This window comes from Oncorhynchus keta, unplaced genomic scaffold (assembly GCF_023373465.1).
Source record: "Oncorhynchus keta strain PuntledgeMale-10-30-2019 unplaced genomic scaffold, Oket_V2 Un_contig_6999_pilon_pilon, whole genome shotgun sequence".
Lineage (NCBI taxonomy): Eukaryota > Metazoa > Chordata > Actinopteri > Salmoniformes > Salmonidae > Oncorhynchus > Oncorhynchus keta.
In genome coordinates this window covers 6,807-18,372 of record NW_026289191.1, presented here as the reverse complement: position 1 = coordinate 18,372, position 11,566 = coordinate 6,807, and the positions used below count along the sequence as shown (strand labels likewise).

Sequence of the window (11,566 nt, the reverse complement as noted above, 5' to 3'; positions counted from 1 at the left end):
AAAACATCACCTATCATACTACTATGACTGACCCTGTAAAACAACACCTATCATACTACTATGACTGACCCTGTACAACAACACCTATCATACTACTATGACTGACCCTGTAAAACAACACCTATCACACTACTATGACTGACCCTGTACAACAACACCTATCATACTACTATGACTGACCCTGTAAAACAACACATATCATACTACTATGACTGACCCTGTGAAACAACACCTATCATATTACTACGACCCTGTAAAACAACACCTATCATACTACTATGACTGACCCTGTAAAACAACACCTATCATACTACTATGACTGACCCTGTAAAACAACACCTATCATATTACTATGACTGACCCTGTAAAACAACACCTATCATACTACTATGACTGACCCTGTCCAACAACACCTATCATACTACTATGACTGACCCTGTAAAACAACACCTATCATACTACTATGACTGACCCTGTAAAACAACACCTATCATACTACTATGACTGACCCTGTACAACATCACCTATCATACTACTATGACCCTGTAAAACAACACCTATCATACTACTATGACTGACCCTGTAAAACAACACCTATCATACTACTATGACTGACCCTGTAAAACAACACCTATCATACTACTATGACTGACCCTGTAAAACAACACCTATCATACTACTATGACTGACCCTGTAAAACAACACCTATCATACTACTGACCCTGTAAAACAACACCTATCATACTACTGACCCTGTAAACAACACCTATCACACTACTGGGACTGACCCTGTAAAACAACACCTATCATACTACTATGACTGACCCTGTAAAACAACACCTATCATACTACTGACCCTGTAAAACAACACCTATCATACTACTGACCCTGTAAAACAACACCTATCATACTACTATGACTGACCCTGTAAACAACACCTATCATACTACTATGACTGACCCTGTAAAACAACACCTATCATACTACTATGACTGACCCTGTAAAACAACACCTATCATACTACTATGACTGACCCTGTAAACAACACCTATCATACTACTATGACTGACCCTGTAAAACAACACCTATCATACTACTATGACTGACCCTGTAAAACAACACCTATCATACTACTATGACTGACCCTGTAAAACAACACCTATCATACTACTATGACTGACCCTGTAAAACAACACCTATCATACTACTATGACTGACCCTGTAAAACAACACCTATCATACTACTATGACTGACCCTGTAAAACAACACCTATCATACTACTATGACTGACCCTGTAAAACAACACCTATCATACTACTATGACTGACCCTGTAAAACAACACTTATCATACTACTATGACTGACCCTGTAAAACAACACCTATCATACTACTATGACTGACCCTGTAAAACAACACCTATCATATTACTACGACCCTGTAAAACAACACCTATCATACTACTATGACTGACACTGTAAAACAACACCTATCATACTACTATGACTGACCCTGTAAAACAACACCTATCATACTAAAATGACTGACCCTGTAAAACAACACCTATCATACTACTGACCCTGTAAAACAACACCTATCATACTACTATGACTGACCCTGTAAAACAACACCTATCATACTACTATGACTGACCCTGTAAAACAACACCTATCATACTACTATGACTGACCCTGTACAACAACACCTATCATACTACTATGACTGACCATGTAAAACAACACCTATCATACTACTATGACTGACCCTGTAAAACAACACCTATCATACTACTATGACTGACCCTGTACAACAACACCTATCATACTACTATGACTGACCATGTAAAACAACACCTATCATACTACTATGACTGACCCTGTAAAACAACACCTATCATACTACTATGACTGACCCTGTAAAACAACACCTATCATACTACTATGACTGACCCTGTAAAACAACACCTATCATATTACTACGACCCTGTAAAACAACACCTATCATACTACTATGACTGACCCTGTAAAACAACACCTATCATACTACTATGACTGACCCTGTAAAACAACACCTATCATACTACTATGACTGACCCTGTAAAACAACACCTATCATACTACTATGACTGACCCTGTAAAACAACACCTATCATACTACTATGACTGACCCTGTAAAACATCACATTACACTGCACCTATTCAGTGTGTGACATATTGTTTATTATGTTATGCAACAGCAGCCACATTTTAAATATTGTAAGAATGATTCCTGACTTATTAAAGGGGCTTTGGAAGCAAGAGTCCCCACCATAAATCTTCCACATACTTCCTATGAGGTGGAACTTGCAAAAATCATACTATTATTACTCTGCACGCTTCTCGTCTCACACTGTTTACGCTAGAAACGTCTTTCAAACTTTAAAATGTGTCCGTTTCATTTGTCTTTCCGTTTCATTTGTCTTTCTGTTTCATTCGTCTTTCTGTTTCATTTGTCTTTCTGTTTCATTCGTCTTTCTGTTTCATTTAATTTCCGTTTCATTTGTCTTTCCGTTTCATTTGTCTTTCCGTTTCATTTGTCTTTCCGTTTCATTTGTCTTTCTGTTTCATTTCATTTCCATTTCATTTGTCTTTCCGTTTCATTTGTCTTTCCGTTTCATTTGTCTTTCTGTTTCATTCGTCTTTCTGTTTCATTTAATTTCCGTTTCATTTGTCTTTCCGTTTCATTTGTCTTTCCGTTTCATTTGTCTTTCCGTTTCATTTGTCTTTCCGTTTCATTTGTCTTTCTGTTTCATTTGTCTTTCCGTTTCATTTGTCTTTCCGTTTCATTTGTCTTTCCATTTCATTTGTCTTTCTGTTTCATTTAATTTCCGTTTCATTTGTCTTTCTGTTTCATTTCATTTGTCTTTCCGTTTCATTTGTCTTTCCGTTTCATTTGTCTTTCCGTTTCATTTGTCTTTCTGTTTCATTTCATTTCCGTTTCATTTGTCTTTCTGTTTCATTTAATTTCCATTTCATTTGTCTTTCCGTTTCATTTGTCTTTCCGTTTCATTTGTCTTTCCGTTTCATTTGTCTTTCTGTTTAATTTCATTTCCGTTTCATTTGTCTTTCTGTTTCATTTCATTTCCGTTTCATTTGTCTTTCCGTTTCATTTGTCTTTCCGTCCATCTTGCACTTTAACGGGACTTTCTAAAGCTCCCCATTGTGACATCATAACTTCCAACATTCACTGTAAACAATGTAACAGCGATATGGACCACTTTCCCAACAAGTTAGAGAAAACCTTTGAGGTGTGACATATTGGTCTACATCCGAGATATTCAAATCTGGAATCGGAACAGAAATATCTTGTACAGATCGAACGATACAGCTGGTTTATTAACCTCATCAACTTTGCCTCAATTTATGAAAACTGACATTTTGACCACTTTTCCAACTAGGACGAAATTTTACTTTTACTTCTCTACTAATCAAATCTGAAATAAGAACAGAAATAGAATATCCCTGCAAGTGTTCATAGAGACCGTAGTTTATCCTGTTTAGCAGTCTTATGGCCTGGGGATAGATGGCAGGAAGCTCGGCCCCAGTGATGTAGTGGGCTGTCTGCACCATCCTCTGTAGTGCCAACTACTGAACCACATAACTACTGACCAAAATCACACTACTGACCACAACTACTGACCACAAGCACATAACTACTGACCACAATCACACGACTGACCACAACCACACAACTACTGAACCACACTACTGACCACAATCACTGACCACAAGCACATAACTACTGACCACAATCACACTACTGACCACAACCACACAACTACTGAACCACACTACTACTGACCAAAATCACACTACTGACCACAACCACACAACTACACTACTGACCACAATCACTGACCATAAGCACATAACTACTGACCACAATCACACTACTGACCACAAATACTGACCACAACCACACAACTACTGAACCACACTACTACTGACCAAAATCACACTACTGACCACAACCACACAACTACTGAACCACACTACTACTGACCAAAATCACACTACTGACCACAACCACACAACTACTGAACCACATAACTACTGACCACAAGCACACTACTGACCACAACTACTGACCACAACCACATAACTACTGAACCACACAACTACTGAACCACATAACTACTGACCACAAGCACACTACTGACCACAACCACACAACTACTGAACCACACTACTACTGACGACAACTACTGACCAAAATCACTGATATCAAATCAATTGTATTTATAAAGCCCTTCTTACATCAGCTGATGTCTCAAAGTGCTGTACAGAAGCCCAGCCTAAAACCCCAAACAGCAAGCAATGCAGGTGTAGAAGCACGGTGGCTAGGAAAAACTCCCTACAAAGGCCAAATCCTAGGAAGGAACCTACTACTGACCAAAATCACTGATCACAACAACCACAATATCTGGCCATAACTTCTTACCACAACTCCTGACTACAACCACTGACCACAACCACAGACCATAACTACTGACCACAACCACAGACCATAACTACTGACCACAACCACAGACCATAACTACTGACCACAACCACAGACCATAACTACTGACCACAACCACAGACCATAACTACTGACCACAGCCACAGACCATAACTACTGACCACAGCCACAGACCATAACCACTGACCGCAGCCACAGACCATAACTACTGACCACAACCACAGACCACAACTACTGACCACAACCACAAGGCTATATGATAAATGATATTTTAGTATATTGATGACAATAAATCAAATGAATTAGCTAAATAAATCATATTATTCAATAGTTTCAATACCATGTTAAGATAATGAAATGCATTCTGGGATTCATTGTGCAAATACTCTCCAAAGTTGTTTCTGTCAACAGTTGAGCCAGTTATCAAGAGACAACGGCCGGGAAAAAGAGAGAGAGAGCAAGTCGAGAATATAAAATTACGGATTTAAAAAAATCAGCAACGTGTCAACACAAGAGTGGAGCCCAAAAGAACAAGGCCAAAAATGAGAAAGCAAAGGAGTTAATCAAAATCAGTTGAATTAGAACTAACTACTGACCACAACCACAACTACTGACCACAACCACAACTACTGACCACAACCACAACTACTGACCACAACCACAGACCTTTTTCAAATGCAGTTCAAGTGCAGCGGGACCAGAAGAGGATGTAGGTTTATCATCGCCAGCAACAGCTTTTAGCGGGTCAAGTGAGCCAAGGCCAAGCTGTTCCATCGAGCCAGAAGAAGCAACTTTGACAGAGGAGGATACAGGTTGTCAGGTATCGGCGGATACGACCCGAGCACAAGTCAGGCCAGACATCCCCGGGCCGGGTGGGGAGGAAGAGGAGCAGGGAGAGGCTAGAATCGTGGAGGCTGAGGAAACAGGTGGAAATGGGACCGACAGCCTTTTACCTATCCAACTGACAGGGGGCATTATGCAACAAATGCAGAAGTTAAACGGCACGTTATTGCATTAGTCTCGTCTCCTACTGGCCCATTCCCATAGAGGATATTTCTAAATGTCCTGTACAGCATAGAGGATAAAGGATATTTCTAAATGTCCTGTACAGCATAGAGGAAAGAGGATATTTCTAAATGTCCTGTACAGCATAGAGGATAAAGGATATTTCTAAATGTCCTGTACAGCATAGAGAGGATAGAGGATATTTCTAAATGTCCTGTACAGCATAGAGGATAAAGGATATTTCTAAATGTCATGTACAGCATAGAGGATAGAGGATATTTCTAAATGTCCTGTACAGCATAGAGGATAGAGGATATTTCTAAATGTCCTGTACAGCATAGAGGATAGAGGATATTTCTAAATGTCCTGGGCAGCATAGAGGATAGAGGATATTTCTAAATGTCCTGTACAGCATAGAGGATAGAGGATATTTCTAAATGTCCTGTACAGCATAGAGGATAGAGGATATTTCTAAATGTCCTGGGCAGCATAGAGGATAACTGGATATTTCTAAATGTCCTGGGCAGCATAGAGGATAACTGGATATTTCTAAATGTCCTGGGCAGCATGGAGGATAACGGGCTGGATATTTCTAAATGTCCTGGGCAGCATAGAGGATAACTGGATATTTCTAAATGTCCTGGGCAGCATGGAGGATAACGGGCTGGATATTTCTAAAAAGCTGCTTGCTGTTTATGTGCATTGCGCAGAGCACAATCTTAACCAGGCTCTCAACGACTCTGTCAAACATGTGCCACAGAGTAAACAGTTTCACGATACTGTTGAACTTCTCCGGGCATAAAGAGATGGTGAATGTTGAGTGGTATATTTGATTTCGCGTCAGAAAAATGAAATGTAACTCTAGAACGACTATGTCTCACACGCGGGTCATCTAGGTCAGAGTCCCCTGAGATACAGATATGTGGACGTAATGAAGGCCCTCACCAAGATTGTGCTTTTAAGTGACAAGAAGGACGAGATGGGTTGATACAGCATCACTGAAAAAGAAAATGGAAAAATGTAGTTTTTTTTTTTTTTTGTCGTTCTGCAGACTTAGGTTTTATAAAAGGTAAACGTTGTCTCCAAAATGCCACAGACCTGCACAGGGCAGTCAGACTACTCACGGACATGATAAAACACCCTGTCCGGAACCCGGGAGGATTTTGACAAGGACAAAGTCACTGCAAAGACCCTTGCCGACAAAAAATGGGGAGAACGCTTTTGAAGACACTCGGAGAAGGCGAGGCGTCATTTTGATGAGCGAAGACGAGCGACTGTCTGATGGGGAGAGTAGTTTTAGAGTCATCATCTTTAATGCCTTGACATCGTTATCCTCCAGCTGTCAAACACATTTAAAAGTCTGCGGGCAACATTGAGTCTGTTTGACTCCATCCAACCCACTACCCAATGCAGATGATGGTGCAGTCTATGAGAACGCCAGCCGGCTGGCTGAACATTACAGCAAAGATGTATCAGCAAGCTTCCCTGGACAATTACTCTCTTTCAGGGCCTGTTTTAAGAAGGAAAAAGCAAAGCACACTAGAGACCATTCTGGATTACAATTCAGTCTCTGCTACATTTGAGGAAGTGGTTACGGCGAAGCTCCTTTTTATGAGCCAGTGCCGAGCACTCCTTTCCTAAACTGAAGATAATTAAAACCTGAGCAGCAGCATGGGACAGGAGAGACTGAGTGGGTTTGGCCATTCTGTCCACTGAAAACACCATGGATTTGAATGCCATAGTCAACGACAAGGCCCGTCAAATACCAATCAAATGTCTATTAACATTATTAAAGGGGCAGTAGCTACTGGCCTAGACTCTCAGTTTATTAAATGGACAGTAGCTACTGGCCTAGACTCTCAGGTTATTAAATGGACAGTAGCTACTGACCTAGACTCTCAGGTTATTAAAGGGACAGTAGCTACAGACCTAGACTCTCAGGTTATTAAAGGGGCAGTAGCTACTGGCCTAGACTCTCAGGTTATTAAATGGACAGTAGCTACTAACCTAGACTCTCAGGTTATTAAAGGGACAGTAGCTACTGACCTAGACTCTCAGGTTATTAAATGGACAGTAGCTACAGACCTAGACTCTCAGGTTATTAAAGGGACAGTAGCTACTGACCTAGACTCTCAGGTTATTAAAGGGACAGTAGCTACAGACCTAGACTCTCAGGTTATTAAATGGACAGTAGCTACAGACCTAGACTCTCAGGTTATTAAAGGGACAGTAGCTACTGGCCTAGACTCTCAGGTTATTAAATGGACAGTAGCTACAGACCTAGACTCTCAGGTTATTAAATGGACAGTAGCTACAGACCTAGACTCTCAGGTTATTAAATGGACAGTAGCTACAGACCTAGACTCTCAGGTTATTAAATGGACAGTAGCTACTGACCTAGACTCTCAGGTTATTAAATGGACAGTAGCTACAGACCTAGACTCTCAGGTTATTAAATGGACAGTAGCTACTGACCTAGACTCTCAGGTTATTAAAGGGACAGTAGCTACTAACCTAGACTCTCAGGTTATTACATGGACAGCAGCTACTGGCCTAGACTCTCAGGTTATTAAATGGGCAGTAGCTACTGGCCTAGACTCTCAGGTTATTAAATGGACAGTAGCTACTGGCCTAGACTCTCAGGTTATTAAAGGGACAGTAGCTACTGGCCTAGACTCTCAGGTTATTAAAGGGACAGTAGCTAATGGCCTAGACTCTCAGGTTATTAAAGGGACAGTAGCTAATGGCCTAGACTCTCAGGTTATTAAAGGGACAGTAGCTACTGACCTAGACTCTCAGGTTATTAAAGGGACAGTAGCTACTGGCCTAGACTCTCAGGTTATTAAAGGGACAGTAGCTACTGACCTAGACTCTCAGGTTATTAAATGGACAGTAGCTACTGACCTAGACTCTCAGGTTATTAAAGGGACAGTAGCTACTAACCTAGACTCTCAGGTTATTAAAGGGACAGTAGCTACAGACCTAGACTCTCAGGTTATTAAAGGGACAGTAGCTACAGACCTAGACTCTCAGGTTATTAAAGGGACAGTAGCTACTAACCTAGACTCTCAGGTTATTAAAGGGACAGTAGCTACTGACCTAGACTCTCAGGTTATTAAAGGGACAGTAGCTACTGGCCTAGACTCTCAGGTTATTAAAGGGACAGTAGCTACTGACCTAGACTCTCAGGTTATTAAAGGGACAGTAGCTACAGACCTAGACTCTCAGGTTATTAAAGGGACAGTAGCTACTGGCCTAGACTCTCAGGTTATTAAATGGACAGTAGCTACTAACCTAGACTCTCAGGTTATTAAAGGGACAGTAGCTACTAACATAGACTCTCAGGTTATTAAAGGGACAGTAGCTACTGGCCTAGACTCTCAGGTTATTAAAGGGACAGTAGCTACTAACCTAGACTCTCAGGTTATTAAATGGACAGTAGCTACTAACCTAGCCTCTCAGGTTATTAAAGGGACAGTAGCTACAGACCTAGACTCTCAGGTTATTAAAGGGACAGTAGCTACTGGCCTAGACTCTCAGGTTATTAAATGGACAGTAGCTACTAACCTAGACTCTCAGGTTATTAAAGGGACAGTAGCTACTAACCTAGACTCTCAGGTTATTAAAGGGACAGTAGCTACTGACCTAGACTCTCAGGTTATTAAAGGGACAGTAGCTACAGACCTAGACTCTCAGGTTATTAAATGGACAGTAGCTACTAACCTAGACTCTCAGGTTATTAAAGGGACAGTAGCTACTAACCTAGACTCTCAGGTTATTAAAGGGACAGTAGCTACAGACCTAGACTCTCAGGTTATTAAATGGACAGTAGCTACAGACCTAGACTCTCAGGTTATTAAATGGACAGTAGCTACAGACCTAGACTCTCAGGTTATTACATGGACAGCAGCTACTGGCCTAGACTCTCAGGTTATTAAATGGACAGTAGCTACTGGCCTAGACTCTCAGGTTATTAAATGGACAGTAGCTACTGGCCTAGACTCTCAGGCTATTAAAGGGACAGTAGCTACTGGCCTAGACTCTCAGGTTATTAAAGGGACAGTAGCTAATGGCCTAGACTCTCAGGTTATTAAAGGGACAGTAGCTAATGGCCTAGACTCTCAGGTTATTAAATGGACAGTAGCTACAGACCTAGACTCTCAGGTTATTAAAGGGACAGTAGCTACTAACCTAGACTCTCAGGTTCTTAAAGGGACAGTAGCTACTGACCTAGACTCTCAGGTTATTAAATGGACAGTAGCTACAGACCTAGACTCTCAGGTTATTAAAGGGACAGTAGCTACTAACCTAGACTCTCAGGTTCTTAAAGGGACAGTAGCTACTAACCTAGACTCTCAGGTTATTAAATGGACAGTAGCTACAGACCTAGACTCTCAGGTTATTAAAGGGACAGTAGCTACTAACCTAGACTCTCAGGTTATTAAAGGGACAGTAGCTACTAACCTAGACTCTCAGGTTATTAAAGGGACAGTAGCTACTGGCCTAGACTCTCAGGTTATTAAAGGGACAGTAGCTACTGACCTAGACTCTCAGGTTATTAAAGGGACAGTAGCTACTGACCTAGACTCTCAGGTTATTAAAGGGACAGTAGCTACTGACCTAGACTCTCAGGTTATTAAATCGACAGTAGCTACTGGCCTAGACTCTCAGGTTATTAAATGGACAGTAGCTACTAACCTAGACTCTCAGGTTATTAAAGGGACAGTAGCTACTAACCTAGACTCTCAGGTTATTAAAGGGACAGTAGCTACAGACCTAGACTCTCAGGTTATTAAATGGACAGTAGCTACTGACCTAGACTCTCAGGTTATTAAAGGGACAGTAGCTATTAACATAGACTCTCAGGTTATTAAAGGGACAGTAGCTACAGACCTAGACTCTCAGGTTATTAAAGGGACAGTAGCTACAGACCTAGACTCTCAGGTTATTAAAGGGACAGTAGCTACAGACCTAGACTCTCAGGTTATTAAATGGACAGTAGCTACTAACCTAGACTCTCAGGTTATTAAATGGACAGTAGCTACTAACCTAGACTCTCAGGTTATTAAAGGGACAGTAGCTCAGTCCTTCGGTCCTTCTGTAGCTCAGTTGGTAGAGCATGGCGCTTGTAGCGCCAGGGTAGTGGGTTCGATCCCGGGACCACCCATACGTAGAATGTATGCACACATGACTGTAAGTCGCTTTGGATAAAAGCGTCTGCTAAATGGCATATATTATTATTATATATAGCTACTAACATAGACTCTCAGGTTATTAAAGGGACAGTATCAAATCAAATGTATTTATAAAGCCCTTCTTAAATCAGCTGATGTCACAAAGTGCTGTACAGAAACCCGGCCTAAAACCCCAAACAGCAAACAATGCAGATGTAGAAGCACGGTGGCTAGGAAAAACTCCCTAGAAAGGCCAGAACCTAGGAAGAAACCTAGAGAGGAACCAGGCTATGAGGGTGGCCAGTCCTCTTCTGGCTGTGCCGGGTGGAGATTATAACAGAAAATGGCCAAGATGTTCAAATCTTCATAGATGACCAAGCTTACATTGTTACAGGGCAGGCTACCCAGACAGCCTATATAAATCAAGCTTTATTGAGATGAATTTAATCAATCTACGACTATGCTGGATCTGTCATAGGAAGCCATGTTCTGGCGCACGGCCAATGAGCCATTTCATTGTAGCCAATACGTTTAACTAGGCTTTAAGAATAATAGTAAGCACATCATATACTGTTAAAAGGTGCCCTCTAAGCAATCAGTTTGAATGCTTCATTGATTTGCTGGTGTTTTTGCTACAGGGCCTCTGCAGGAGGCAGATCATTTGGAATACGGGTCAGTTCTGCCGCTGTGCAGAACTACAGCGAGCATGTACTGGGTCATTAGCTGTGTTTCTGTCAAGAGATTGATCTATATATTATTGTTTTATAATATAGGCTATTGCCTATTATTTGCAGATAAAATAGGGTGTTTTTGACTTTCCGTGGTGCTGATCGACTTATATGGGTTCATTTCTGACCGCCGTCCACGGTGCTGAATGTATTGGTTATA

General features: G+C 41.2%; 2 long non-coding RNA genes across 13 annotated transcripts; one reads left to right on the top strand and one right to left on the bottom strand.

Moving 5' to 3' along the window:
* Positions 1 to 26: 26 nt before the first annotated feature.
* On the bottom strand, positions 27 to 4,548 carry LOC127926150 (uncharacterized). Of its 10 annotated transcripts, none has more exons than XR_008123484.1 (5): positions 1,594 to 1,956; positions 1,452 to 1,525; positions 1,049 to 1,307; positions 525 to 736; positions 27 to 121 (listed from the first exon to the last, which is right to left on the bottom strand). It is a non-coding gene; the product is annotated as an uncharacterized LOC127926150 (long non-coding RNA). The 10 variants fall into 10 exon arrangements; XR_008123483.1 differs by adding an exon at positions 1,997 to 4,548 and having other exon boundaries at positions 112 to 736; positions 1,594 to 1,778; XR_008123487.1 differs by having other exon boundaries at positions 112 to 736; positions 1,594 to 1,778; positions 1,816 to 1,962.
* A 3,877-nt stretch (positions 4,549 to 8,425) lies between these two features.
* Positions 8,426 to 10,380, top strand: LOC127926149 (uncharacterized). Of its 3 annotated transcripts, XR_008123481.1 has the most exons (4): positions 8,426 to 8,498; positions 8,733 to 8,771; positions 9,981 to 10,019; positions 10,332 to 10,380. It is a non-coding gene; the product is annotated as an uncharacterized LOC127926149 (long non-coding RNA). The 3 variants fall into 3 exon arrangements; XR_008123480.1 differs by lacking the exon at positions 8,426 to 8,498 and having other exon boundaries at positions 8,709 to 8,771; XR_008123479.1 differs by lacking the exons at positions 8,426 to 8,498; positions 8,733 to 8,771 and adding an exon at positions 8,982 to 9,044.
* Positions 10,381 to 11,566: the final 1,186 nt, after the last annotated feature.